This window comes from Glycine soja, chromosome 12, assembly GCF_004193775.1.
Source record: "Glycine soja cultivar W05 chromosome 12, ASM419377v2, whole genome shotgun sequence".
Taxonomy (NCBI): Eukaryota; Viridiplantae; Streptophyta; class Magnoliopsida; order Fabales; family Fabaceae; genus Glycine; species Glycine soja.
Window position 1 is genome coordinate 16,180,991 of NC_041013.1, and position 26,973 is coordinate 16,207,963.

Genomic DNA, 26,973 nt, shown 5'->3' on the forward strand with positions numbered 1-26,973 from the left:
ACATACATGTTTTAAACTTCCATTAATCTCTCTGCTTGGCCTAAAAATCTTTAATTACTAAAATGTCATTAATGAAGGATATCCTTATTCTGACTTTCTAAACTATAGTTGACTAATGGTTTGACTACGGGTTCTCTGTATCTAAACCACTGCTCCTTAGACTCAGGACTTAAATCTAGGTCATTTGATTGCCTAATAATGATTCTATGTCTTATATGTATGTTTACACTAAGAGTAATACCACTACACCGCATATCAACATACATAAACAATTTCTATATATGATTTCCCAACTTGAGAAAATTGGGATGTTACACTTTTTTCTTATAGCAACCTTCATGATCTCCCAATGGAAGGCTACCGGTATACATGGACGAGAAGACATGGCGAATGATGCTATAGAAGAAAAGCTTGATAAAGCCTTAAGAACCATTGGGTGGATTCAGTTATGCCCTAACTTCAAATTATATTGCTAGGAAGGGGGAGCTATAGAGGCCATGGCCATTCTAAAGTTTTTACACTTTTATAATATTATATTGTATATAAAATTATTTTTTGGTTCCCTCTTCTTAATTCTCTAAGTTCTGTTTAATAATTTTTTATTAATATATTTTATCTAAGAGAGAAAATTTTATTTGTTTTATTTTCTTCTATTTGGCAATTATATTTAGTTTCTCATACACTCTTCTAGTTTCCCCAAGATTGCAAGCTTTTCTCATTAATTGTTGTTGCTACTTTGTGCTATGGGTTTCTTTTATTATGTTTCTAACATTCTTCATCTAGCTTTTTTTATCCCACATGATTTTTTAATGCCCAAACATTTAGTTTATAATTATTGGTTTTGCAGTTGCATCGCAAATGTAGGTTATTTTTTCTTGCATCTTATTTGTTCTTTCTTTTAAATGTGTATAAAATATTTTTGTATTGCATTCCTTTATTGTGAACATTCTTTTTATTTTATTTTATTGCATTCTTACTTATTAACTTTGTTTCATATTAATTAGACTATATATTGTGGTAGTGATTGTAATACCCTCTATCCTGACATACATATAAATAAATAAAACATATAAAAATATTAATCAACAAATTCACGTGGGTAAAAGATTTACATTCACTTCACTATTATCAAATAAGACTTATTAAAAACATATTCGGCTCAAAATAAGGCCGTCAAAGTTTACAAAAAAAAATGTTTTGTTTAATTAGTGAGATAAAATAAAATAAAATAACATCATGCAATTAAAATAAAAATTCATCCCCAATGTCACATCCTATCAGAGCATTATGTCCCAACGTCCTCTGACACGAGGTTCTTTAAAGTCATCTACCTAGTCATCTGCTTCCACGAACACAAATAGCACACAGGGAGTGAGTTATCATACAAAATAATAACAAAACAAATAAACAAGACGTAATCAAAATAAATTATGGAAATATTTATAACATAACTCAACTTAATACAACCCACGTCACTTCACCACTTTATCTTTAAAATTCGTTTTTCAATCACTTATCACATTACACATGAATCACACACTCGAGTCAAGACACAATAACACTCATCAATTTCATAATAAACAATTAGTAAGCGTTATGCAATAATTATACTAAGACTCAAGCCTACATGCAATGTGATACCATGTCAGTGAAAAACCACCCTGGGGCGCTTAGGAGTACATAACAAAACACACCATACAATGGGTATGTCAGGTCACTTTCACTAAGTAAAATCATAAGGTGACTAGTCAGGGTCACTCTGTTTTGCAAGAATGCTCCAACCATATGGGATCAACATAGGCTTAAAGGAGCACTCAAACCGAGTGCCTTTACCCCTAAGGCCTAGACTTCGAAGAATCCATTAGGGCCTCACCTTCCTGATTCAGGTCCAACCCCTAAAAATATTTATGCAAGTATTCACTGCTCATGAATTATACAATACCCATGACCTCGCACTCATGTTTCAAACACATTTAACACATTACGTTACAATTTAACACTGGTTCCTAACTAGAAAACCTACATTTTCCCTTTAACACTGCGCATCAACATTTTTCTCGAGATAAACACTGGTCGGGTTATTGTATAATTCACAGCTCACAACACAGGTAATGTCACATCAAGTGTTAACCACACACTTATTCACAACTAAAACTCATGTTCACAACTTCACATCTCATTATGTCACAATCAACCATCTTATGTTTACGTGTATCTCACAATTTAACACATTCAACTTTGCACTTTAACTCAATCTCTGTAACAATATTATAATCTCAATGTAATATATTATTCTACAATTCATTATATATTCAATTTATCACTTATATACAATTTCAATCATAATTTCATAATCCCAATATAACTATTTATTACGCTAATCTTATTCAAAAGACAAACAAATTATACAAAAATATTTCTTAATACATGGGGAGTAAAACCCCTCAAACAATTTCACATAATAATACAAGGAGAATTTCAATACAATAAACATCTCAAAATAAACCCAAATTTGATTCTTTAAGAACCCCTACACATGTTCATTCTAACCCCAATTTCGATAAATTCATTCCTTACCTCTAAGCGGGCTCACATGTGTATTGTGACAACAATAGCGGCATCTCTAGCGGTTTCCTGAGATTCCTCAAGTTTTTTCTCTGATTGCTCTGATAGGGTTCCCAAACGTTAGAGAGAAGGAGAAGGGATTTGAAGCCTTCATTCCACTGTCTACGTGCGACGAGAATTTCTCTCTCCACATGTGTTATTTCTCAAATCCCAACGGTTCAGATGTGAAAAAAATAGTCTTAAACCACATATCAAAATTTATTTATAATCCAACGGTTAAAGAGTCCGTAATCATAGTTTTACTAAGATAGTTCTGGGTTTCTATGAGAAAAGAGAAAGCTATGATGCAAAGGGTATTTGTCTCATCTCCGACACGTTTTTGTAATTCCCAACGGTGAGAATGTTCAGAAATGCGCTCCGAACCTGTTGCTCAAATTTCACAATGATCTAACGGTGAATGAGTCCAAGATCGTCATTTTTCTTAGACAGGTTTGGTGGTATGTGGTGTTCAAATTTCACGACGATCCAACGGTAAATGAGTCCGAGATTGTCGTTTTTCTGAGACAGGTTTGATAGTATGCGGGAAAAAAAGAGAGGGTTTTGGGAGGAGGAGAAGGGAAAACAAAATTGAGAGGAAAAGGAGGCGTTGGAAGTATATGTCTCTATTTATAGTTAGAGTACTCATGACAACCTATTATTTACTCTATTTTTTCTTTATTTATTATTTTATAAACAAAGACTCTATTTTGTTTCCTATCAAATGAATAAATAAAATATCATTGTTAATTTCCTTCAAATCATTATTTTAATAAAGTTATTTCTCCTTATTTATTTATTTATTTATAAAAAATCTCAATATTTTTCTAAAACTCTATTTATTTTTAAATAAAATTTATTTTAATTTATATAAGAAAAAATGGGATGTTACAGTGATAGGATTAGGCATCACACTCAAAACCTCACATGTGTTTAACCTTTTTGTAAATGCTCCTTTTGTTCCTATTTATAAGATTCAATGAACTAATTCATTAAGATTAAGGAAATTGATTAATTTAGTTGATAGAAACACATTTGTCCTAATATTTTTTCTTTAAAATCATTATTGTCAATAATACTCATCATTCTCTTATAATTGCTTGCTGTATAGTACAATTAATTAGGGACATTTTAGTATTAAAATAATTAATACAAGAAATAATATGGATTGGATCTTATAAAAAACATCAATAATTTATCTTATAGAAATGCAAGGAGTTATAAAATACTTAAAATAACTCATTACCTTTCATAAAATGATTAACTTATAGAAAAATTTGCTTTGAAAAAAATAAAATAATTGGTTTCTTTTAGTTATATTATTTTCAATTTATAGTTTCTATTTTTATTAATAATACACATCTATACTTAGTTAACCTATCCAAACATTTATCATGTGCAATTCATTTAATAGAGTTTTTTTTTTTAGATTTTTTAATGTGACTCAAGTATCTATTTTGAATAATATACTTTGACTACTCCTTTCGCTACTGATTTTTGGACATTTATGTGTTGATTGTACTTATTAATTAATATCTCTCTTATGCTCAACATAATTATATGTTTCTTTTTGCTCATGAGAAAATATTAGTTATATATTATTTATTTTTTTATAAATGGCATGCATATAAAATTTTAAATATTTTTTAAGTCATTTTTTTTATATTAGTCCTCCTGATATAAAAATCTGACTTTGTCCTAGTTAATGATACTACTTCTATATTTGATCACTCTCCTATTTTGCTCATATTCCATGGATTTGATGGGCAAAATTTTTGTAAATCATTCTGTTTTGAGAATCTTTGGCTGTTTGAAGATGATCTTGATGATGCAGTGACACATGGCTGGACAAATTCCTTTTCTGATGATTTGATGGAAAGAATCAATTCTTGCATGGATGAAATATTGCGTCATAATTATGCCTCGTCCTTGGTAAACCAGAAACAAAATCCATTAAGATGTTATCTCATTTCCACTCAGGGATCTCTAATTCCCCTAGAGCTCGTTGGTGTTTAACCTTCGTCTTGCAACAAGATAAACATTATGCTACATATGTGCCCACGTCCTTCTTCATTTCGTTCCACCAAAAATTCCTCTTAAGATCTTGGTACATCTTTGTTGATCAAAGATGGAAACTCAATCTACTATTGTGTGCCTCATCTAGAATCACTTGCTTCAATTCGTCTACTTGAGGTACACACACCCTTTCTTTGAACTTGATAAGTCCACTAGCATCACACTCGAACTCTAATTATTTTCCTTCCTTTTTTCGCCTCATCATTTCTTGTAAGAATTGGTCTCCTTGTTGGGCCTCCTGAACTTTAACTAAAAACTCATTAGTGATTTTCAACATTCCCAAATACAAGCTCTTTGATCATACTTCCACTGAAAAGTTCACATCTCTAAACTCCTCGATCAATTGCAATTCTTTCACCATCATAATGGACATATGCAACAACTTCTTGCTCAAAGCATCCACTACAACATTCGCCTTGCCATGATGGTATGATAACTCGAAGTCATAATCTTTCAAAAACTTCATCCACCTCTTCTGCCTCATGTTTAGCTCTTTCAAGTCAAACAAGTACTTCAAACTCTTGCGGTCATTGAGAACTTCAAATCTTTCCCTGTAGAGATAATGCCTCCAAATCTTTAGCACGAAAACCACTGCCGCTAACTGTAAGTCGTGAGTAAGATATATCCCTTTGTGCGGTCTCAGTTGTCTTGAAGCATATGCAATCACTTTCTTTTCCTGCCTCACAATGCAACCAAGTCCTTGTTCTAATGCATCACAGTACACTTCAAAATTCTTCTCGGGGTCAAGCAAAATCAAGATAGGAGCAGACATCAACCTCTTCTTCAACTCTTGGAAACTTGTCTCACAAGCCTCATTCCACATGAATTCTTAGTCTTTTTGGGTCTACTTGGTTAGCAAAAATTCTAATTGAGAAAATCCTTCAATGAATTTTCTGTAATATCACGTCAAACCCAAGAAACTCCTAATTTATGTAGGCGTTGTAGGTCGTGCCCAAGGCGTCAAAACTTCAACCTTAATCGGGTCTACAATGATTCTTCTGCTCGCCACCACATGACCTAGAAATTGTACTTGTTCAAGCCAAATCTCACATTTAGAGAGTTTCGCATAAAGTTATCGTTCCTTCAAAATCTACAACATGATCCTCAGGTGCTTTGCATGTTCTTCTGGACTCCTTGAGTATATCAAAATATTGTCAATGAATACCACAACAAACTTGTCCAGGTATTGATAAAAATTTGATTCATGTAGTCCATGAATACAATAGGTGCATTAGTCACACCAAATGGCATAACTAAGTACTCATAGTGTTCATAACGCATTCTGAATGCTACCTTTGGAATGTCTTTCTTCCTGACCTGAATCTAATGGCACCCCGATCGCAAATCAATCTTCGAAAATACTGAGGCACCTCTCAATTGATCTATGAGGTCATCAATCCTCGGTAACAGATACTTTTTTTTTATCGTCACTTTGTTGAGTTTTCGGTAGTCCACACATATCCTCATGCTACCATTTTTCTTTTTTACTAAGAGCATTGATGCTTCCCAATGCAACATACTTGGTCTCACAAACTATTTATTCAACAACTCTTCTACTTGCTGATTCACTTCGGCTAACTCCATCAAAGACATCCGGTATGGTGCTATCAATATAGGACTAGACCCGAGCACTAGGTCTATGGCGAATTCAAGTTCCCTCTCAAGTGGTAACTCAGACACATCCTAAGGGAAAACTTCAGGAAATTCACATAATACGGGCATACAACCAATATCAAGAGACTCCTTGGTATTAGACAAAAATAAAACCAATAAGGCTTTAATGTTTTCTACCCTTCTGGCTTCACTCACATAGGAGATGTCTAAACTTAAAGATCCTAGGATATCTTAGGCACAAGTATAGAAGATCAAGGTGTTGGTTTTTACAATTGAGAAGAACGTGGTTGGATGATACCAATCCATTCCCAACACCACGTGAAGATGAGAAAAAGGCAAACAAATTAAATTCACATAGAATGTCTTGTTGTTGACCATCATAGAACAATCTAAGCATGCACTAGAAGTAGTAATCAGTTTGTCGGTAAGAGTAGACACTACTACTTCATAATGCAAAGAAGAGACAGGAAAATCTAGACTCTTTACACAATCAAAAGATATGAACGAGTGTGTGGCTCCAGAATCATATATCACATCTACAAGTCTATTCCTTATGATGCATTTACCTTGAATGAAATCATTAGATGTTGCCACCTTAGACCCGTTCATTGCAAACACCCTTCCTGTCACCTTCGGCTTCACCTTGTTGTTGTTCTTGTAGTCAACCTTGGCTCCGCTTCCATTGTTGTCGTTTCTCTTCGGTGTAGACCAACAATCCTTCAGTAAGTGTCTCGTTTTCCCACAATTAGCACAAGCAATGGCTGATTATGGGCAATCCCTCTTGTAGTGCGGTCCTCCATATTGGAAACACTTCTTGTACCCTATGCCACCTCCCTGAGCTTGGTTTGGTTGCTGAATGGATTCTTGTGATGCATATGGTGCTTCTTGTCACTCCTCTATGACCCTCTAAATGTAGGATATGCTTGCTTCCCTTTGGCAATAGTCTCACAAGTGCGACATTTGGTTAGCAATGTCAGTAAATCAGTGAGCTGGAACACACTCACCACAATGCAGATGTTAGCCCTTAACCCATTCTCGAATTGGGCACAAATGTCCTCTCCGTTCTCACCATTTCTATAATATGGCTAGTACTTTGTCAGCTCGATGAATTTTGATGTGTACCCTTCCACGGTCATGCTTCCTTATTTTAACTCCAAAAATTCCCGCACCTCCTGGTTAAGCAAGTCCCTCAAGAAGTAGTTCCCTATGAAACTCTCCTTGAACATGTCCCAAGCTATGACTCTCTCATTACTTGGTAAAATCTAGCTAGAAAACTTCCACCAATCTTCAGCTTCCCCACTCAGCACGTAAGTGATGACCTTGTGCTCTTCATAGCACCCCATAGCTATGAAAATCTTCTTAACATCAGAAAGCCAATGTTAGGCTCCTTCCAGATCAACGTTTCCTTCAAACTTAGGTGAATTGTGCTTAGTGAAAGCAAACAACCCCCTATACTCAACTAGTTTAGCATCACGATCTTGCACTAAGGTCTCTAGCACTTGAGTCATACGGGCTAGAAGTTGAGCAGTAGTGTTGTTAGGTCTCCCAGCCATAATTCCCTGAAATCCTTATCTTAGTTTTTCAAAGAATTATAACCGTGTGCGCACAACTACTCCTATTAGTTTCAAACAAACACATCACAAAACAATCAATTCACACGATTCCCTACTTGGAATACCAAGTAAGTCACACAAATAAGCACTCATCTTGTATCTTGCCTTTCGCAAGAATGCAAGAGCACATAACACAAACAATGGACAAGTCCATACCCCAGTCTTGATAGGACTAAATGCTCTTATACCACTATTGTAACATCTCAAATTTTAAACTGAAAATATTGCTTGAAAACACTTTAATTTAATTTATTTTAGAATTACGTGTGACTTTTTTTAACTATTACTGATAAATAATAAAAATATCGTCCTATACTATTTTTTAAAACCAAAATGCAATAGTCAGAAAATGTTAAATAGTTGTATCAAATTAAAATAAATACAGATGTAGAGTAATTCAGTTTCTATACATAAATAAAATGAAATTTGTAATGTCACAAAGAAATATGCGGATACAGCCCATAATAGTGTGATAATAAACAAAATACATTTTTCATCCCTCCTACAACGAAATACATATTTGTGGAGAAAATATCTCTCAAAATACATTAAAATAATAAAGAAACTAGGACTAGAGAAAACCACTTATCACACTAGAAGTACATAACTAACTAAGATGTGTTTGTTAGTGTATGCTGAATTTTGAAAAACATATTGCTCAAGATTTTTAAACAAGTTCAAAGCTTGTGTTCTAAATATGTTGAATTTTGTTAAACTTTAGGTGTACAAGTTTGTAGGTTATAATATTGTTTAGAATTTTTCTTAGTATAGATCAGGTCATGTGGGTTAACTAGTGACTCACTAGGTTGACCCATGACTCAATGGCCTAGCACCCTGACTGTGTCAATCACCATCTGAGTCTAATAACATGGAACACATCCTATCTACACCACTCAAATCCTTCATGATCAGTATGATTCATTACAGGCCCAATTACTAGCTTTATAATCATCCTGCTATAGATGATGTTTGATAGCATTGTAGGAATTGTAGATTGTTCAAGTCGAAAGATTACTATCTCATAATGGTTGCCATGAGAAACAATTATGACACTTACATAACTATTATGAAGCCTTCTCATAGAGAGCTTGTCTTTTATAAATGTTACTCCTAATATTTATACTTGTATGTCAAGTTGATATCTCATATCGATGACCTGTGAGCCCGTCTATTGTGAAGCCTTCTTATGTTACTCACACAATAGTCTTAATGTATTATTGTTGTCCTAGTTTACAACAATACTTGACTGCAAACACTTTAAGAATTTCATTCTATTGTTTAATGAATCTCACATCATCGAATAGTTTGTCTAATTTAAAGACACTACTATATCATACAATGAATAATTTTATATCATAATAAACGAACGACCAACAACACCCATGTGTCAAGTCCACGAATTTCTGCTATTAAAAAATTCATGTTTCAAAACCCACAACTCTACCCATTTTGCAATTTGCCCATTTCCTCTTTCTTCTAGGCCTCTTCCTCTTTCTCTTGTGATGAGCTTTTCAAATTTCAAATTTGAATGAATCATATAAGTCAAGAAAAAGCTCAAATTTGAATTTCAAATTTTTTGCTTTTATAATGTCCTCTTTCTTCTTCTTTATCTTTTCCCCAAACAAAATCAAGTTATACCGCTGATGTGTCATTATTCTCTCCTATTTCTTAACCTTTTTTGTCACCATTTTAATTATTGATTAGCCTTAATTGTCAAATTAATTATGCAGTTTTATCATTTGGGCCTACTTGACTAATTTTGTGTTTTTAATTTAATTTCAGGAGAATTATAAGCAATTAGGCTTGAATCCGGAATTGGGCTTGGACTTGAAGAGAGCAGACAATTTTATTTCATCAAATCTTATCTTATTCAGATTTTATTTCATCTAGATTTTATTTCGTCCAGATTTTATTTCATCTAATCTTATCTTATCTTGTCCAGATTTTATTTTATTTCGTTTATGAGCTTGGACTTAAAATAGATTTTTAAGCTTTGGGGCTGAGAACCTATATAACAGCACCAGGGTTTTAGTTTAGGGAGTTTTTGGAGAGTTTTTTTTTCGGAGAGGAGAATAATTCTAAGGTTTTAGAATTCCAGTTTTTATTGTTCATGCGCACTGTTCACGTAGAATAAAATTCATTTTCTACAATTTCGTTTCTACTTCAATCTACAATTTCGTTTTCTACTGATTAATGGAAGGCTAAGTCTCCAGCGTTGTTTTCTCTTGAGAATCAAGCACAACTCTCTTTGAGGTTTTGTTATTACTATTGAATTCTGATCAGTTTTTCCTCTTCACCAATTACTTTGTATTTGTTGCTATTAATCCATGCATGCTTAGGGCTTGATTAATTGTCTCTGTGCTTAATTTATGTTCATGCTTAATGATCAGTTTCGTTCATGATTAATTGGTGTATGTGTTGCTTAATCACATAATGGAAGTCTTATGTTAATTTTTGCTTAGTAATTTAATTTAGGGTTGGATTAAGTGGTTGAACTGATTAAGGATAAATTCTCGTAACCTAGGATAAGAGACTTGCTTGTGAATCAAGGGGAAACAACATGTTTTAATTATGTTATTTTCTAATTCAAATTTGCTTGCTGTTTAATTTACAGAAACAAACAACCCCCCCCCCCAATTCATTACTGTTTTATTACTATCTGTTATGAACGTTTGGTTGACCATTGCTCGTTGGGAGACGACCTAGGATCACTTCCTAGATACTGCATTTTTAATGTTTATTTGATTCGGGTACGGCCTCGATCAAATTTGGCGTCGTTGCCGGGGAGCAGTGGGTTAAGGTTCATAATAGTGTTTAGTTGTTTTGTGTGTAGCTCTGTCGTTTAGGTTGTAAGTGTGTGTTGTTTTGTTTTGTGTAGCGTTCTGTTTTGCATTCCAGTCGCATTCCCTATTTAGCGATTGTTTTTAGCGACTGTTTCAGTTGGTGTTTTGCTGTGAACAATGATTAGCGACTGGGAATTAGCGACTGATTTTGTAATTTAGTTAGCGATTTTTGTTTTGATAGTTAGAGTTGTTATTTTTGGCTGATTTTTTGTGTGGTAGTTTCTTTTGATCCATATTTTGTGTGAAAAATACCAGGAGCACTTGGTGTGGCAGTATTTGAGAGAGACAAAAATTTTGGGAACTTGTTTTTAGCAAAACTTAAAACAGCCATAACTTTTGCTCCGGGTATCAGAATGACTATTATTATATACGCATTTGGGGTAGAAAAAATTTCCCATATTGTGAACATCGGCTAGCCGGTTGAGGTCTCCCAAACTCAAAAAATCAGCCGTTTACTAAGTTTTTTTATTTTTCAAGTATTATTGTCCTATTTTTCTAAACTTTTCTTAGGTAGTTTTCATAGTTAGACTTTGAATTTTTGTTTAAAATTTTTTGTGCTATCTTTTCATGATTTTAGGGTGTTGCTCACAAAATTTCAGCTCATTTGGATATCGTTTAACTATAGTTGTAGTTTTACTCCCTTGTTAGGTGCTTGTTTGAGAACACATTATTTGCTGCATATAGTGCATGACTAGGGGCAATCCAGGTGATTTACAACCCTTTGATCCTGAAATAGATAGAACCTTTCTTAGATTAGTTAGGCATAGTGTGCATCCTGATCATTCTGTGCATTTCGAGCATTTTGAGCATTCTGAGTATTCTGTTGCTAGTGATTTTGAATATTCTGATTTTGAGCATTCGGCTATTAATTTTCATACTGAGAACATGGCTCAACCTCCACCTCGTGAGAGGACTCTTAGGGAGATGGCTGCACCTGATTTCACTTATGAAAGCTTGTGCATTCAATATCCTGATGAGGGTGTTCCATATGTTCTCAAGACTGGACTAATACATTTGCTGCCCAAGTTTCATGGTCTTGCAGGTGAAGATCCTCATAAGCATCTTAAGGATTTCCATATTGTTTGTTCCACCATGAAGCCCCCTGATGTCCAGGAAGATCATATCTTTCTAAAGGCTTTTTCTCGTTCTCTGAAGGGAGTGGCAAAAGATTGACTATACTACCTTGCTCCCAGGTCCATTTTCAGCTGGGATGACCTTAAGAGGGTGTTCTTGGAAAAATTCTTCCCTGCATCTAGGACCACTGCCATCAGAAAAGACATTTCAGGCATCAGGCAACTTAGTGGAGAGAGCTTGTATGAGTACTGGTAAAGATTCAAGAAATTGTGTGCAAGCTGTCCTCACCACCAGATTTCTGAGCAACTCCTTCTGCAGTATTTCAATGAGGGACTTAGCAACATGGAGAGGAGTGTGATTGATGCTACCAGTGGTGGAGCCCTTGGTGATATGACTCCTGCTGAGGCTAGGAATTTGATTGAGAAGATGGCTTCCAACTCCCAACAATTCAGTGCAAGAAATGATGCTATTGTCCTTAGAGGAGTCCATAAGGTGGCCACGGATTCATCTTCATCTGCTAAAAATAAAAAGCTTGAGGGAAAACTTGATGCCTTGGTCTACCTAGTAACTCAGCTTGCCATGAATCAGAAATCTGCACCTGTTGCAAGAGTCTGTGGTCTATGTTCTTTTGTAGATCACCATACAGGTCTTTGTCCTTCTTTGCAACAATCTAGAGTCAATGAGCAACCTGAAGCTTATGCTGCAAACATTCATAATAGACCCCCTCAGTAGCAAAACCAACAACAGCAGAATAATTATGACCTTTCAAGCAACAAATACAATCCAGGTTGGAGGAATCATCCAAATCTGAGATGGACAAGTCCTCCACAACAACAACAACAGCCTGTCCCTCCTTTCTAGAATGTTGCTGGTCCAAGCAAGCCATATGTTCCTCCTCCAATGCAGCAACATTAGCAGCAGTCACAACAAAGACAACAAGCAACTGAGGCTCCTCCTCAACCTTCCTTAAAAGAGTTAGTGAGGCAAGTGACCATCCAGAATATGCAATTTCAGCAAGAGACAAGAGCCACCATTCAGAGTCTGACAAATCAGATGGGGCAAATGGCTACTCAGTTGAACCAAGCTCAGTCCCAAAATTCTGACAAATTGCCTTCACAGACTGTGCAGAATCCGAAAAATGTGAGTGCCATCACCTTGCGGTCTGGCAAGCAAATTCAAGTGCCTCCACCAGTAGCAGCACCTGCACCTCAACCTGTCAAGCTTCATTCTACACCTGAAAAAGAAGATGACATAGTTGCACAAGAGAGGAAGCTCCCTGATCATGAAGGAGCTAACAAAAATTCTCATGTAGGTGGACCTTCTTCTAGTAGTTCTGACTTGCAGCAGCCTCCTATCCCTCTTCCATTTCCACCTAGAGAAATTCCAAACAAGAAGATGGAAGAAGTGGAAAAAGAGATCTTGGAGACCTTCAGGAAAGTAGAGGTGAACATACCTCTGCTAGATGCCATCAAGCAGATTCCAAGATATGCCAAGTTTCTAAAGGAGTTGTGCACCCACAAAAGGAAGCTCAAAGCCAATGAAAGGATTAGCATGGGTAGAAATGTGTCAGCATTGATAAGTAAATTTGTTCCTCACATTCCTGAGAAATGTAAGGACCCAAGTACTTTCTGTATACCTTGCATTATTGGGAACAGTAAATTTGAGAATGCCATGCTAGATCTAGGAGCATCAGTTAGTGTCATGCCTCTGTCCATTTTCAATTCTTTATCTCTTGGACCTTTGCAATCTACAGATGTGGTGATTCATTTAGCAAATAGAAGTGTTGCTTACCCCGCAGGTTTCATAGAGGATGTGCTGGTTCGGGTTGGCGAACTTATTTTTCTTGTTGATTTTTATGTTCTTAATATGGAAGAGGGATTTTCCCATGGTTCAGTTCCAATTATTTTAGGCAGGCCATTTATGAAAATAGCCCGAACCAAGATAGATGTTTATGCTGGCACATTGTCTATGGAATTTGGTGATATTGTTGTTCATTTTAACATTCTTGATGCCATGAAACATCCATCTGAGGATCATTCTGTTTTTCGTGCTGAGATAATTGATCAGATTGTTGATGATTATATGTTTGATTTTGATTCTGTTCTTCATGGTACGAAACATCCATTTTTATCTGATCTACATACTTGTCACTCTTTATGCATTGAATCTGAATCTGAGTTTGAATTTGATCTTGTATCTGATTTTTGTGCTGAGAGTGAATTTGAATTTGAGTCTAGTTCTGATTTTTTGGGTGTTGAACCTCTTGATGTTGATTTTTTTAGAGTCAGAATGCACTAACCATGTTGCAGGAAGTACATATACTTCTGACTTGCTTTGTGAGCTACAGGCTGAGGAACCTTCCTCTTCTCCTACCGTGGTTCCTCCCACTGTTCAGCCACCACCCACACCAGAGTTGAAGCCCTTACCAGCAACCCTCAAATATGCTTACTTGGAGGACAAGGAAAAAATTCCAGTGATCATCTCTGCCTCCCTTGCTACTGAGCAAGAGGAGAAGTTGTTGCTAGTTCTCAAGAAGCACAAGAAAGCCATTGGATGGACTTTAGCAGACATTCCTAGTATTAGCCCATCTACCTGCATGCATAGGATACTTTTAGAGGATGGAGCTAAGCCAGTGAGGCAGCCACAGCGGCGACTCAACCCCGTCATTCTAGATGTGGTGAAAAAGGAAGTGACCAAGCTCTTACAAGCTAGAATCATCTACCCCATTTCTAATAGCCAGTGGGTGAGTCCAGTCCAAGTGGTTCCTAAGAAGACAGGCCTCACAGAAATCAAGAATGAGAGGGATGAGCTTATCTCCACGAGAGTGCAGAACAGTTGGCGAGTCTACATTGATTATAGGAGGCTGAACCAGGTGACCAGAAAAGATCATTTTCCCCTGCCATTCATTGATCAAATGCTTGAGCGCTTGGCAGGTAAGTCTCATTACTATTTTCTTGATGGTTTTTCTGGTTATTTACAAATTCATATTGCTCCTGAGGATCAAGAAAATACCACATTCACCTGTCCCTTTGGCCTATGCAATGCCCCTGGTATCTTCCAGCGGTGTATACTTAGCATTTTCAGTGATTTTTTAGAGAGTTGCATAAAGGTGTTTATGGATGATTTTACTGTTTATGGATCCTCTTTTGATACATGTTTGGATAGTCTGGATAGAGTTCTTAATAGATGCATTGAAACTAACCTTGTGCTGAATTTTGAAAAATGTCACTTCATGGTAGAACAAGGTATAGTTTTAGGGCATATCATTTCCAGTAGGGGCATAGAGGTAGACCCTGCAAAAATAGATGTTATTTCACAATTGCCTTACCCCTCTTGCGTGTGAGAGGTTCATTCTTTTCTTGGTCATGCAGGGTTTTATAGGCGCTTTATCAAGGATTTTAGCAAAGTGGCCCTTCCACTATCCAATCTGCTGCAAAAGGAGGTGGAGTTTGATTTTGATGACCGATGCAAAGAGGCTTTTGATTGCCTCAAGCGTGCAGTGACTACTACCCCTATCATTCAGGCACCTGATTGGATAGCCCCATTTGAGCTATTGTGTGATGCATCCAATTATGCATTGGGGGTTGTCCTTGCTCAAAAGATTGATAAGCTACCTCGAGTGATCTACTACGCTTCCAGAACTTTGGATGCTGCTCAAGCAAATTACACTACCACAGAGAAGGAACTATTAATGATAGTTTTTGCTCTTGAGAAATTTCGTTCATATTTACTTGGTACTCGTGTTATTGTTTATACTGACCATGCAGCTCTGAAGTACCTGTTGAAGAAGGCTGAATCAAAGCCTAGATTGATCAGGTGGATGCTTTGGCTCCAAGAGTTTGATTTGGAGATCCGTGATTGAAGCGGTGCACAAAACCTCGTGGCTGACCATCTGAGTAGCATTGAGCGTGCGTTTGAGGACTCACCCATTCGGGATGATTTTCTGGATGATCATTTGTACATTCTATATAGTATTTTTTATTCCTTCCCCACTCCCTGGTTTGCTAATATTGTGAATTATTTGGTTGCTTCTGTTTTTCCTCCCTTAGCATCTAAAGCTCAAAATGATAAAATTAAGAGTGATGCTAAGCATTATATTTGGGATGACCCCTATTTGTGGAAGTTGTGCAGTGACCAGGTTATTAGGAGATGCATTCCAGACCATGAGATTGACTCAATCCTGCAATTCTATCATTCTTCCACACCAAGTGGCCATCTTGGCATACAGAGGACAACTCGCAAGGTACTTGACTGCAATTTCTATTGGCCCACCATCTTCAAGGATGTGTGGAGAATCTGTAGCACTTGTGAGCCTTGTCAGAGAGCAGGCGGCTCACTTTCATGGAGATAGCAAATGCCTCAACAACCCATGTTATTCTGTGAGGTGTTTGATGTCTGGGGTATAGATTTTATGGGGCATTTCCCTGTCTCTTTTGGTTTTGTTTATATTCTCCTTGTTGTTGATTATGTTTCAAAATGGGTGGAAGCCAAACCCACCAGAACTAACAATGCTTAGGTTGTTGTGGATTTTGTTAGATCTAATCTGTTGTGCAGGTTTGGAGTCGCTAGAGCCATCGTTAGTGATCAAGGCACCCATTTTTGTAACAGATCCATGTATACCTTGCTCAAAAAGTATGGGGTCGTGCACAGAATTTCCACACCTTACCACCCCCAAACTAATGGGCAGGCTGAGATTTCAAACAGGGAGATAAAAAGGATCTTGGAGAAGATTGTGCAGCCGAACAGAAAAGATTGGAGCACCAGGCTGGATGATGCTCTTTAGGCGCATAGGACTGCCTACAAAGCACCCATAGGAATGTCTCCTTATCGGGTTGTCTTTGGCAAGGCATGTCATCTTCTTGTAGAGATAGAGCATAGAGCCTACTAGGCTGTAAAGACCTGCAACTTCTATATTGATCAGGTTGGAGAGGAAAGGAAGTTGCAACTAAGTGAGCTAGATGAGATTCGTTTAGAAGCCTATGAGAATTCCAAATTCTACAAGGAGAAGACCAAGAAGTTCCATGACAGCTTGATAGCTAAGAAGGACTTCGTGGTTGGACAGAAAGTTTTATTGTATAACTCTAGGCTCGGACTCATGAGTGGTAAGTTGAGGTCAAAGTGGATTGGTCCTCTTGCGGTGACTAATGTTTTTCCTTATGGTACAGTTGAGATCAAAAGTGAATCCACAGATAAGAGCTTCAAGGTCAATGGACACCGGCTAAAACCATTCCTCACAAATCCCTCCTTAGTGGATGTAGTGGTGGAGGAGACCTCCTTACTTCACCCTACTTCTCTTCCGCCATGACTTAGGGAGTTTTCTTTTTCTGTCTCCTTCTTTACTTTTATTGCACTTGTCCAAATTTATTGATTGTTTTGATTGCTCTTGATCTTATGATTGTGCTACATTGAGGACAATGTGTTGTTTAAGTGGGGGGGGGAGAGATTGTTCTTTAATTTTGTTGATTTTGTTGGGTATTCTAGTTTAATTTTGTTAGGCTTTCTAGGTTAATTTTGTTATTTTGATTTTATGTTTTGTGTACAACATTGCATGTTTCTCTTTGAATTTTGGGTTATGTACAAGTAATGGGTAATTGTTTTTGAAATAGGAGTTTCTTGGCATTTTGTGAATTGAAATCCTTGTTTTTCTCTACATGTCAAGTTAGTTTTGAAAGTTCGAATTAAAAGTGATAGGTTTACCCTTGGTGAGAATTTGAGCCATCATCATCTATTTTATTCGGTGTGTTTTGCCCCATTGATTGCTTGCACAATAGCCTTGGCTTGACTCTTGTTGTTACTTCTTACTTCACATGCATGTTGGGAGATGATTTAGGCATTTTTTTCTTATAAGCCTCTAGCCAAATGAGCCTACCTTGAATTAATTCCTTTGATAGCCCCTTTGAGCCTATGTTCCCCTTTCTTTGTTTTGAAGCTCATTACAAGCCTTAAGTGAAAAACCATGATTTTTCCCTACCCTTAAGGAATTTTGGAGCTTTGGAATTGTTTTGGGAATAAGTGTGGGGGGGTATGTTTCATTGGATGATATGTTTTTGTTGGCCATGCTTGATGATGTATTTTGGCCATACTTGATGTATATACATATATTGCCTAAAAAAAATGAAAAAACGAAAATAAAAAAAAAGGATGAAGTTGAATAAATGAGGTCTTGGTTTGAAGACTTAGATTGGTTTGAGGACTTGTTTGATTTTGTTTTGGGTTTACTTTTTAAGCTTAATTTTTAATTTTGGTTTTGGGGTTTACTACTCTTTCTTAGTTCCCACTTTTTCCCCATTGCTCCTCTATTCCTTTGGGTTTTAGCTACGTATCCCATACTTTCCTCTACCTTATCCTTGGCCCCATTACAACCTTAAAAGACCTTTTAATCCTCATGTGCATGTGTTTGTGGTGTGGTTGTCAATTTTAGAGTCTTGCCAAGTCTATGTGGTGTTTGTTTTCATGGGTGCTCTGAGAGTAAACAGTAGCCTAGACACTTGAGAGATAGAGTGCATATCTTATGAGGCTTTATCACTTTTCATTCTTGAGCTGATTGACTATCTTGCCATGTTTGAGATGCTTGGATGATTTTCATGACTGTCTTGATTCTTTAACTCTCTACATGTTGGATGTTGTCCACTCTTTTCATTCCTTGAGATTCATTAAGAAATATATAATTGTTTTTGTGTTGGTTTGTTTCTCTTTAATGTCTCTGGTTTTGTTCCTTGCTTTGCTTTTTGATTTTGCCCAGGAGTGCAAAAGGCTAAGTGAGGGGGGATTTGATGTGTCATTATTTTCTCCTATTTCTTAATCCTTTTTGTCATCATTTTAATTACTGATTAGCCTTAATTGTCAAATTAATTATGCAGTTTTATCATTTGGGCCTACTTGACTAATTTTGTGTTTTTAATTTAATTTCAGGAGAATTATAAGCAATTGGGCTTGAATCCGGAATTGGGATTGGACTTGAAGAGAGCAGACAATTTTATTTTATCAAATCTTATCTTATCCAGATTTTATTTCATCTAGATTTTATTTCGTCCAAATTTTAATTCATCCAATCTTATCTTATCTTGTCCAGATTTTATTTTATTTCGTTTATAGGCTTGGACTTAAAACAGATTTGTAAGCTTTGGGGCCGAGGACCTATATAACAGCACCAGGGTTTTAGTTTAGGGAGTTTTTTTGAGAGTTTTTGCAGAGGAGAATAATTTTAGGGTTTTGCAATTCCAGTTTTTATTGTTGTTCATGCGCACTATTCACGTAGAATAAAATTTGTTTTCTGCAATTTCGTTTCTGCTTCAATCTACAATTTTGTTTTCTACTAATTAATGGAAGGCTAAGTCTCCAGCGTTGTTTTCTCTTGAGGATCAAGCACAACTCTCTTTGAGGTTTTGTTATTACTATTGAATTCTGATCAGTTTTTCCTCTTCACCAATTGCTCTGTATTTGTTGCTATTAATCCATGCATGCTTAGTGCTTGATTAATTGTCTCTGCGCTTAATTTACGTTCATACTTAATGATCAGTTTCGTTCATGATAAATTATGTATATATGTGTTGCTTAATCACATAATGACAGCCTTATGTTAAATTTCGCTTAGTAATTTAATTTAGGATTGGATTAAGTGGTTGAACTGGTTAGGGATAAATCCTCGTAACCTAGGATAAGAGACTTGCTTGTGAGTCAAGGGGAAACAACATGTTTTAATTCTGTTATTTTCTAATTAAAATTTGCTTGCTGTTTAAATGACAAAAACAAACAACCCCCCCCCCTCCAATTTGTTACTGTTTTATCACTATCTATTATGAACGTTGGTTGACCATTGCTCATTGGGAGACGACCTAGGATCACTTCCTAGATACTGTATTTTTAATGTTTATTTGATTCGGGTACGGCCTCGATCAAATTTCAGTCCGTTCAAAGCTATTTTCGAGCTGTATCACCCGCTCCATTCCCAGCTCCATCACCGTCAACTTCTCGCCACTCCATCTCTCATCGCTCCAGTCCTGTCATCGCAGATCCTTCCTCATTTCTTGCGATTCCTCCCGCTGCAGATCCAGCTTTGGCGACTCTCACGACAACAACAATTATCTAGAAGCTTCTCTCCTTCTCTCAAGTTACTCACTCTTATTTACTTCTCTCCTTCTCTCAGGTTACTCACTCTCACGTTAGCTCTCTCCTAATTGTAGGTGTTTGGCACCACTTATTTTAAAAAATAATCTATTTTTGTCAACTTCTGTAAAGAAATTTTGATAACAAAGCAATTATTTTCTCAAAAAAAAATGGGATCCAAATGTGTGAAGAACTTTTCATTCGATGCTCCAACTACGGAAAATGTTGTCCTAAGGTTCGTTCTTATTTCACTTTCTTAAACGTTCAATTTTTTTTCTACGGCAATTCAATTAAAGTTTTTTGTGATTTGTAAAAAAAAATAATAATAATAACAGGACAAGGCTAGGAAGAGGTTTTTGGTGAGGAACATTGTTGAACAGGCTTTAGTCAGAGATGTTCAGGAGGCTTAAGCTTATGTCTATGAACGTAATTTTCTTCTTCTTTACCTTTCTTTTTTTGTTTTTTTTTTCAGGAGAATTCCATGTCCTATTTATTTGGTTTTTTTGAATTTTTTTAATTTGTAGAATACACACTTCCGAAGCTGTATGCTAAGATGCAGTATTGTGTTTCACGTGTTATCCACTCTCATGTTGTGAGGGTTCAATCCTGCATTGATAGAAGAAAGTGTGAGCCTCCACAACGATTCATCAGGCGCAGGGTAAATTTATTGGATTCAATCTTATTATCTGAATCTTTCACTTCTATATTTTTATATTTTTTTGTACACATGAATCTTAAAAAATATTCAAAATCAAAGAAGACAACTTGGTTTTTTGTGTATAGATGATTCCCATTGTGCAATTACTTTGATATTGATGCCCATGAAACATTTTTTGTAATTAAACACTGCCTGGCCTTTTTTGTTCCTTGATGGAGGAGTTTAGTCTCTTATCCCCCACTAAATGATGACCATTCACCATTGACATTCGAGTAAACCATCAATTTCATCCTTGAACTATTACCCTCTCTCATAAGTGGATCTTTAAGTATAAATCACTATCTAAGTGGTCCTAGATAAGCATTAGAAATCATGTCAAGTAGTCATCAAATATTATAGCCACTTACTGGAAGATATAATTTACTGTATATTTTGCAGATGATCTTTCATCTCTCTTGGAATCCTTTGGACTGCAAACATTATTTTAATTTTTTCCTCATCTTTCTTTTTGTTTTTTGAGACAACTTTTTTTGTTATTTTAGTTAATCTATCATGCATTATTGGAGGGTTGGATTGTTTATTTATTATTTATATATTGTGGTGTTTCAATTTGGTTGGAATTCGAAAGGTTAAGATGGGTTTGATGATATATATTTCAGGTAAGTTTTAGCACTGGTATTGTGTTGTGTTGCCTTACCTGCATTTCTTCCATAATGAGTTGCTTCTCCTCTAAGTTAGCGAGGAAGTTTCTGGCACCGGAGAATATTATTTTACCTGTATTTGACTTAATATTTTACCTATTGTATTGAACTCACGACTTTTGATTTTAGGAAAATAGAATAGTATTATTCATTTGACTTGAGAGATTAACATATACTTTGACTATTTAATTTTTGATTTGGAAATATAATGTTGCAATAGATCCACATCATAGACATTTTATTTAATCCAGAGTCGAAAGGAGAAATAGTAGCCCCATTGCCTGGCATCATGAGATGTCAATTTTGCAGTGGTAACCCAAAATAAAAGCATAAAGATCTGTTGTACGCTTTTCTTCTCCTTAAATATATGATAAAAGTATATTTGTTTTCTTCACTGGAATAAACTCTAATGTCAACAAGTCCAGTTTGGCTTTGAACTCTGAGTTTACTTTGCCTGAACAATGTTGTAGATGCTTGTAATTCATTGGTATTTTCTTGAAATAATTCTGAATGGGTTCGTTAAGTTCAACTGTTATAATAATAGCAATAGTGATTGAAAGTGTAATTTCCCTAAATAATTTAAAATGTTTAAATTTTTCCAAGACTAAAACCACTTAATATCATATTTACATGAATTAAAAGTATATTTTACTCTTAGTTTTATAGGTTTTATCAAGTTCTAATTTTCTTATATTGGTTTTGCAACTGTGTGCCTCTGTATGATTTTTTGAGTATATTTATGAGTATCTGATGTATACAAATATTAGCTTTGTAGACTGTTTCGACTTGCAGTATTACATGTGTCTCTCTAGGTTTTTATTGAGATGATGGCTGTTATTCTATATGTTTTCTGCTCTGTCTATTTGACATCCTTTACTAATGTGAATTTTTCCTTTTTGTTAGTAGCTTTAAGGATCCCAGCCCTCACGTGAATGGTAGGTATTCAGATCACATGCTACCTGAAGTTGAGGTGAAGAACTTTAGAATGGATGCACAGGTATATTTTTGCTAAAGTCATGTTGGAGCAACTTAAATTCAATATTTAAAATTGAAGTCTTGCATATTAATATACAAAGAATTTGAAATTTGAACAAGTATTTAGGCTACTTTATTTTATGATCGCCACTTTCACAAGATACCAACTGGATAATTAGAAGTTGCCATTGTTTCATACCCTTGATTTGTGATTTATGTCAATAGGCTATACTTAACACACGACAGATTTGAGTTGTCATAAAAACTTTGTGACATTTGTCAATAACACGAACAATACTTTAATCTTGCGTGAAATTGGTCACGCAATCAGTGTCCTATTGTCATTAAATATCACCACACACCTATTCCTTTACGCATTTATTCTCTGACATAGTTTAAGTCTTTGGCAACCAAGAAAACACACACACACACGCATATATATATATATATAACCGGTTTATATGTCTCTGCCTCATGGTTTAACTTTTTCTGTTGTGGTTTTCTATGAAGTGGCAACATGCAATTATAGTCATGGCTGATAACCTTTATTATTCAAAATTCTGGTCTTACTGCCAGGTAAAAACTTATGTTTCATAGTTTAATTTATTCTCCATAAGTGTTAGTTGTACTTATTATTTAACCACATTTAATTCTGCTTAAAATTGTTTTACTCATCAAGCCAAGCAAGTATTTCATGAGGTTCAAGATGTCGAGTTTCTTTTTTTTAAGCAATACATGGATGCTGCATTTTGCTACTTAATTGTGGTTTTTTAATAATTTTTCTCGATTATATGTATGCGGTAAACTGTATGCAAGTCGTTATAAAAAAGTGTTGGCTTTGTACAATCTTCTTTTTCTTCCCTTGAAAAAAGAAAAGCATTAGTGCACTGTAGAGTGCATGGCTACTAGTGCAGTAGTGCATATACCTGCACGTGCAGGTATGAGGTGCCACACAAAAAAAATTAAAAGATGGCAATGTGGAATGCCGAAAAGTGTTAGCACCCTTGATATTGTTTGTCTTATCTTGTATGGCAGTGTTGCTTATGTGATTAAGGTGATCAAATCATATAAGTTCTAATAATTTAGAATTTTCAATCCCGTACATGTATTGTTGTGCAAACCAGAAAAGAAGCACCTTATTTCCCAAGGGAACATAGAGATAATATGGAAATGATATATATTGAGCATCTTGTGTGGCAGTGTTGTGGCTTACTTGATTAATATGCTGACAGCTGTTTGGTCTAAAGGGGAGGGACACCTTGGTTGGTTCACAGGGGGAGGGGTGGAGAAACAAACAATTTTATTATTTATATACTTAGAATGGTCAAAAAAGTTATTAAGGATAATTTAGTCCAGTTAGTGTAAGAGTTTTGGATGTGGGAGCTAATCTTCCTTTTCAAAATTTTGAATCAATCAAATACTAAAACCTATTTATTTAAAAGTGATACATAAAGACTTGAAACCAGGCAACATTTTGATGGATAATGAGCTGAATCTAAAAATATCAGATTTTGCACAAATGCAACATTATGTAGTGAATAAGTTTCCCTTCTTCTTCTTTTATAAAATAAAGTTCCCTTTCTTCTCTTTGGGGTTTTTTTAATCTTCTCTTTTCCTTATTATTGAAGCATTTTGATCTTGCAGAAATTAGTAATAACTTTTTAACATTTACTTATATTATTGCATCCCTATCCCTATTTATTTTAGTGAAACTTCTGTTGTTAAGTTGGTCACATAATTTGAAATTGATATTCATCGTCAGTTTGATCTCTAATTTGTATTATTTATTTAATTTGATAAAATTGTTTATGTTGAAATTTTTGCAGGTATTGAAATTGATATGGGTTTGTGATTAGTAGGAGCTAATGCCTTTTTAATGAGTTTGATGTCTGATAGGAATGCACTGCTGCTCCAACAGAAGGTTGACTAGCTTGGATGTTCAAAAGTGTTTGTGTTGTAGGAAATTAGCAACCTGTCGCAGCTTCAAATTAGTTTCTTTCTCACATACAAAAAAAATGTAAATGTCTTACACTTGAAGCAGAGATAATAATACAAATAGGGATGTTCAGTTTGGTGTCTTCTTTTGTGTCTTAAGGAGTGTTCAATTTGGTCTTAAGTTATGGATTGTCTTCTTTTCCTCTAAAAAAAGTTATGGACTGTCTTATGAAACATTTAAACTGAATTTGCATAGGGATTTACTAACTGTATCTTTGTTTCTATTGGTGTGTTAAGCAGTGCTAAATTTCGATTTAGACAGAATTCAGTTATAGGATATCAACTTTGCTTTTAGTTACAATGTTTTGTTAACCAGCAGATGCAAATTTAGAAGCTTGACACAGCTTTTAAACTTTCAACTTTGCTTTTAGCTACAATGCTTTGTCAACCAGCTCGGGCATATGTTCAGTTAGATAAAATTCAATTTAACCTTGTGTTTGGATTATGAATTTCAAAATTTCAAGGAATTTGAATTGCTTTGATTTTAATTTTCTTCATTTTTCAAATGTTTTGTTTGGATAAATCAATTCAAATTTAATTTCTTCCATTTTAAATTCTTTGTTTGGATAGGGTAATTTAATTTTCTCCATATGCAAAATTTTAATTTTATATTTTAAATAGATGAAATTTTAATATTAAACTTTATAGAAAATAAACACAATCTAATTTTGAAATATTAATTAAAAAATATTTTCAATTTTTAATAATTTATAAATATAAAATATTGATAATTTTAACCAGGGTTGTTTTGTCTAACCACAACTAGTGATGTTTTTAAACCGACATCAACCAAAGCTATTTTTCGATCAACATTAAATAGGGTTTTTTTTGTCAAAGTATACCAGGAATATTTGTCAGCTGACGTCAGTCGAGACTATTTTTTGGCTAACATTGGTTGAATCTATTTTTCCGCCGATGTTGACTAGATTTTTTTTATCAACGTCGGCTAGGGTTTGTTTGGCCGACATTGACCAAGGCTATTTTTAGCCAATGTCAGCCTAAAAAATCCTAGTAGGCGTTGACAAAAAAATCTACCCAATATCGGCTAAAAAATAGCTTGGTCAATGCCAACCAATAGAACCTACCCAATGTCGGCCGAAAAACATCATTGGTCAACATTGGCCGAAAAATCCCTAGTCGAAGTTAGCTAAAAAAATAGCCCTGACCAATGTCAAATAAAAAACCCTACCCAACATCGGTTATAAAATAGCCTTGGCTGATGTTTGCTAAAAAATAGCTCTAACCGATGTCGACAGAAAAAACTCTAGTGGATGTTGACTGTAAGAACCTAGTCGATGTCAACTAAAAATAGTCATGTCCGATGTCGGTCAAAAATACCTAACTGGTGTTAGCAGAAAAAACCCTAGCCAACATCAACCAAAAAACCTAGTTAATGTGGTTAAGAAATAGCTCTGGTTGATGTCAGCCAGAAAATCCTAGTCGATGTCAACAAAAAAATTCTAACCGACATCGGCTAAGAAAATGTAGTTGACATCAGCCAAAACACCCTAGCTAACATCGGCTAAAAAATAACCTTAGCCGACATTGGCCAAAAAATAGCTTTGGCTGATGTTGGCTAGAAAAACCTAGTTGACGTCGGCTGAAAAACCCTAATAGGTGTTTAATCAAAAGTTAGTCATGACCGATGTCAGTAGAAAAAATCTAGCCAACGTTGGCCAAAAAAATCATTGGTGAACATCAATTGACAAATTTGGATGACAACGGCCAAAAAAATCCTTGGTCGACGTTAGCAAAAATTTCCCATGACTGACGTCAGTGAGAAAATAACCCTAACCAACATCATCTAAAAAAAATCTTAGCCGATATCAGCAAAAAATAGCTTTGGTTGACATCATACAAAAATATTTGGACAAAAAAGGCCAACGTCAATGAAAAACAACTTATGTCGATATCGGCCGTAAAAACTTTATTCACCCGTAGTTGTGAGTGTTGAGCGAGAAAGAGTCGCAAGCAAGAACGTGAGTTAGAGTGAGCATCTCCGAAAAAAGAATTTTAAATTCTATATTTTTTTAGAGAATTTGAAATACCACTGTTTTAGTCAATCAAAATGATTCATAAAAATACCAAAAATTAAATCTCCTTTCAAATACTCCATCCAAACAAGCTATTTTATCACGAATCATTTTAAATTCCTTGAAAAAAATTAATTCGCCTGCTAAATTGCTTCATCCAAACACACTATTATAGAATTCATTGCTTCTTCTTGACCAACAGGTTTTGTCATTCCTTACTCCCCTCACAACACCTATGTCTTATCTCTCTCTCATCAAAGCACTCATATTTTGAGTTTGTCTTATTTATAGGGAAAGAAGTCTTTGTCTCTACTCCCTTGAAACGTGATGTATTTGTTTCTTGTATCATGCTTTTTTTTTCTTCTTTTAACTTTGTCTTAATTGGATTTCTTTTCTTCTTCGAACTAGGTACTACATAAATTTGCAAGCTCCATGGGTTCCTCTCTGTGGAAATAGATCAGCATTAAGGATATAAAGCTCGCTCTATATAAATGGGCAGTTAAGACCTAGGTCATCGAAATGTGGATTGTTGTTAACAAGGAAATTGAACAAGACTTTGGCCATTGAAAATTGTGATGTTGGTTCTATGGAACAACAATCTAATTAGGAGATAGAGAACAAGATATTGACCATTAATTGCAAAACAATTTACACTACTACAAAAAGCATATTTAACATCGCCAG

At 35.3% G+C, this 26,973-nt stretch overlaps 1 long non-coding RNA gene across 1 annotated transcript; it reads left to right on the plus strand.

Annotated features, from left to right (window-relative positions):
• The first annotated feature begins 22,749 nt into the window (after nucleotides 1-22,749).
• Nucleotides 22,750-24,329, plus strand: LOC114379197. The gene is made up of 2 exons (XR_003659441.1): nucleotides 22,750-22,837; nucleotides 24,088-24,329. It is a non-coding gene; the product is annotated as an uncharacterized LOC114379197 (long non-coding RNA).
• Nucleotides 24,330-26,973: the final 2,644 nt, after the last annotated feature.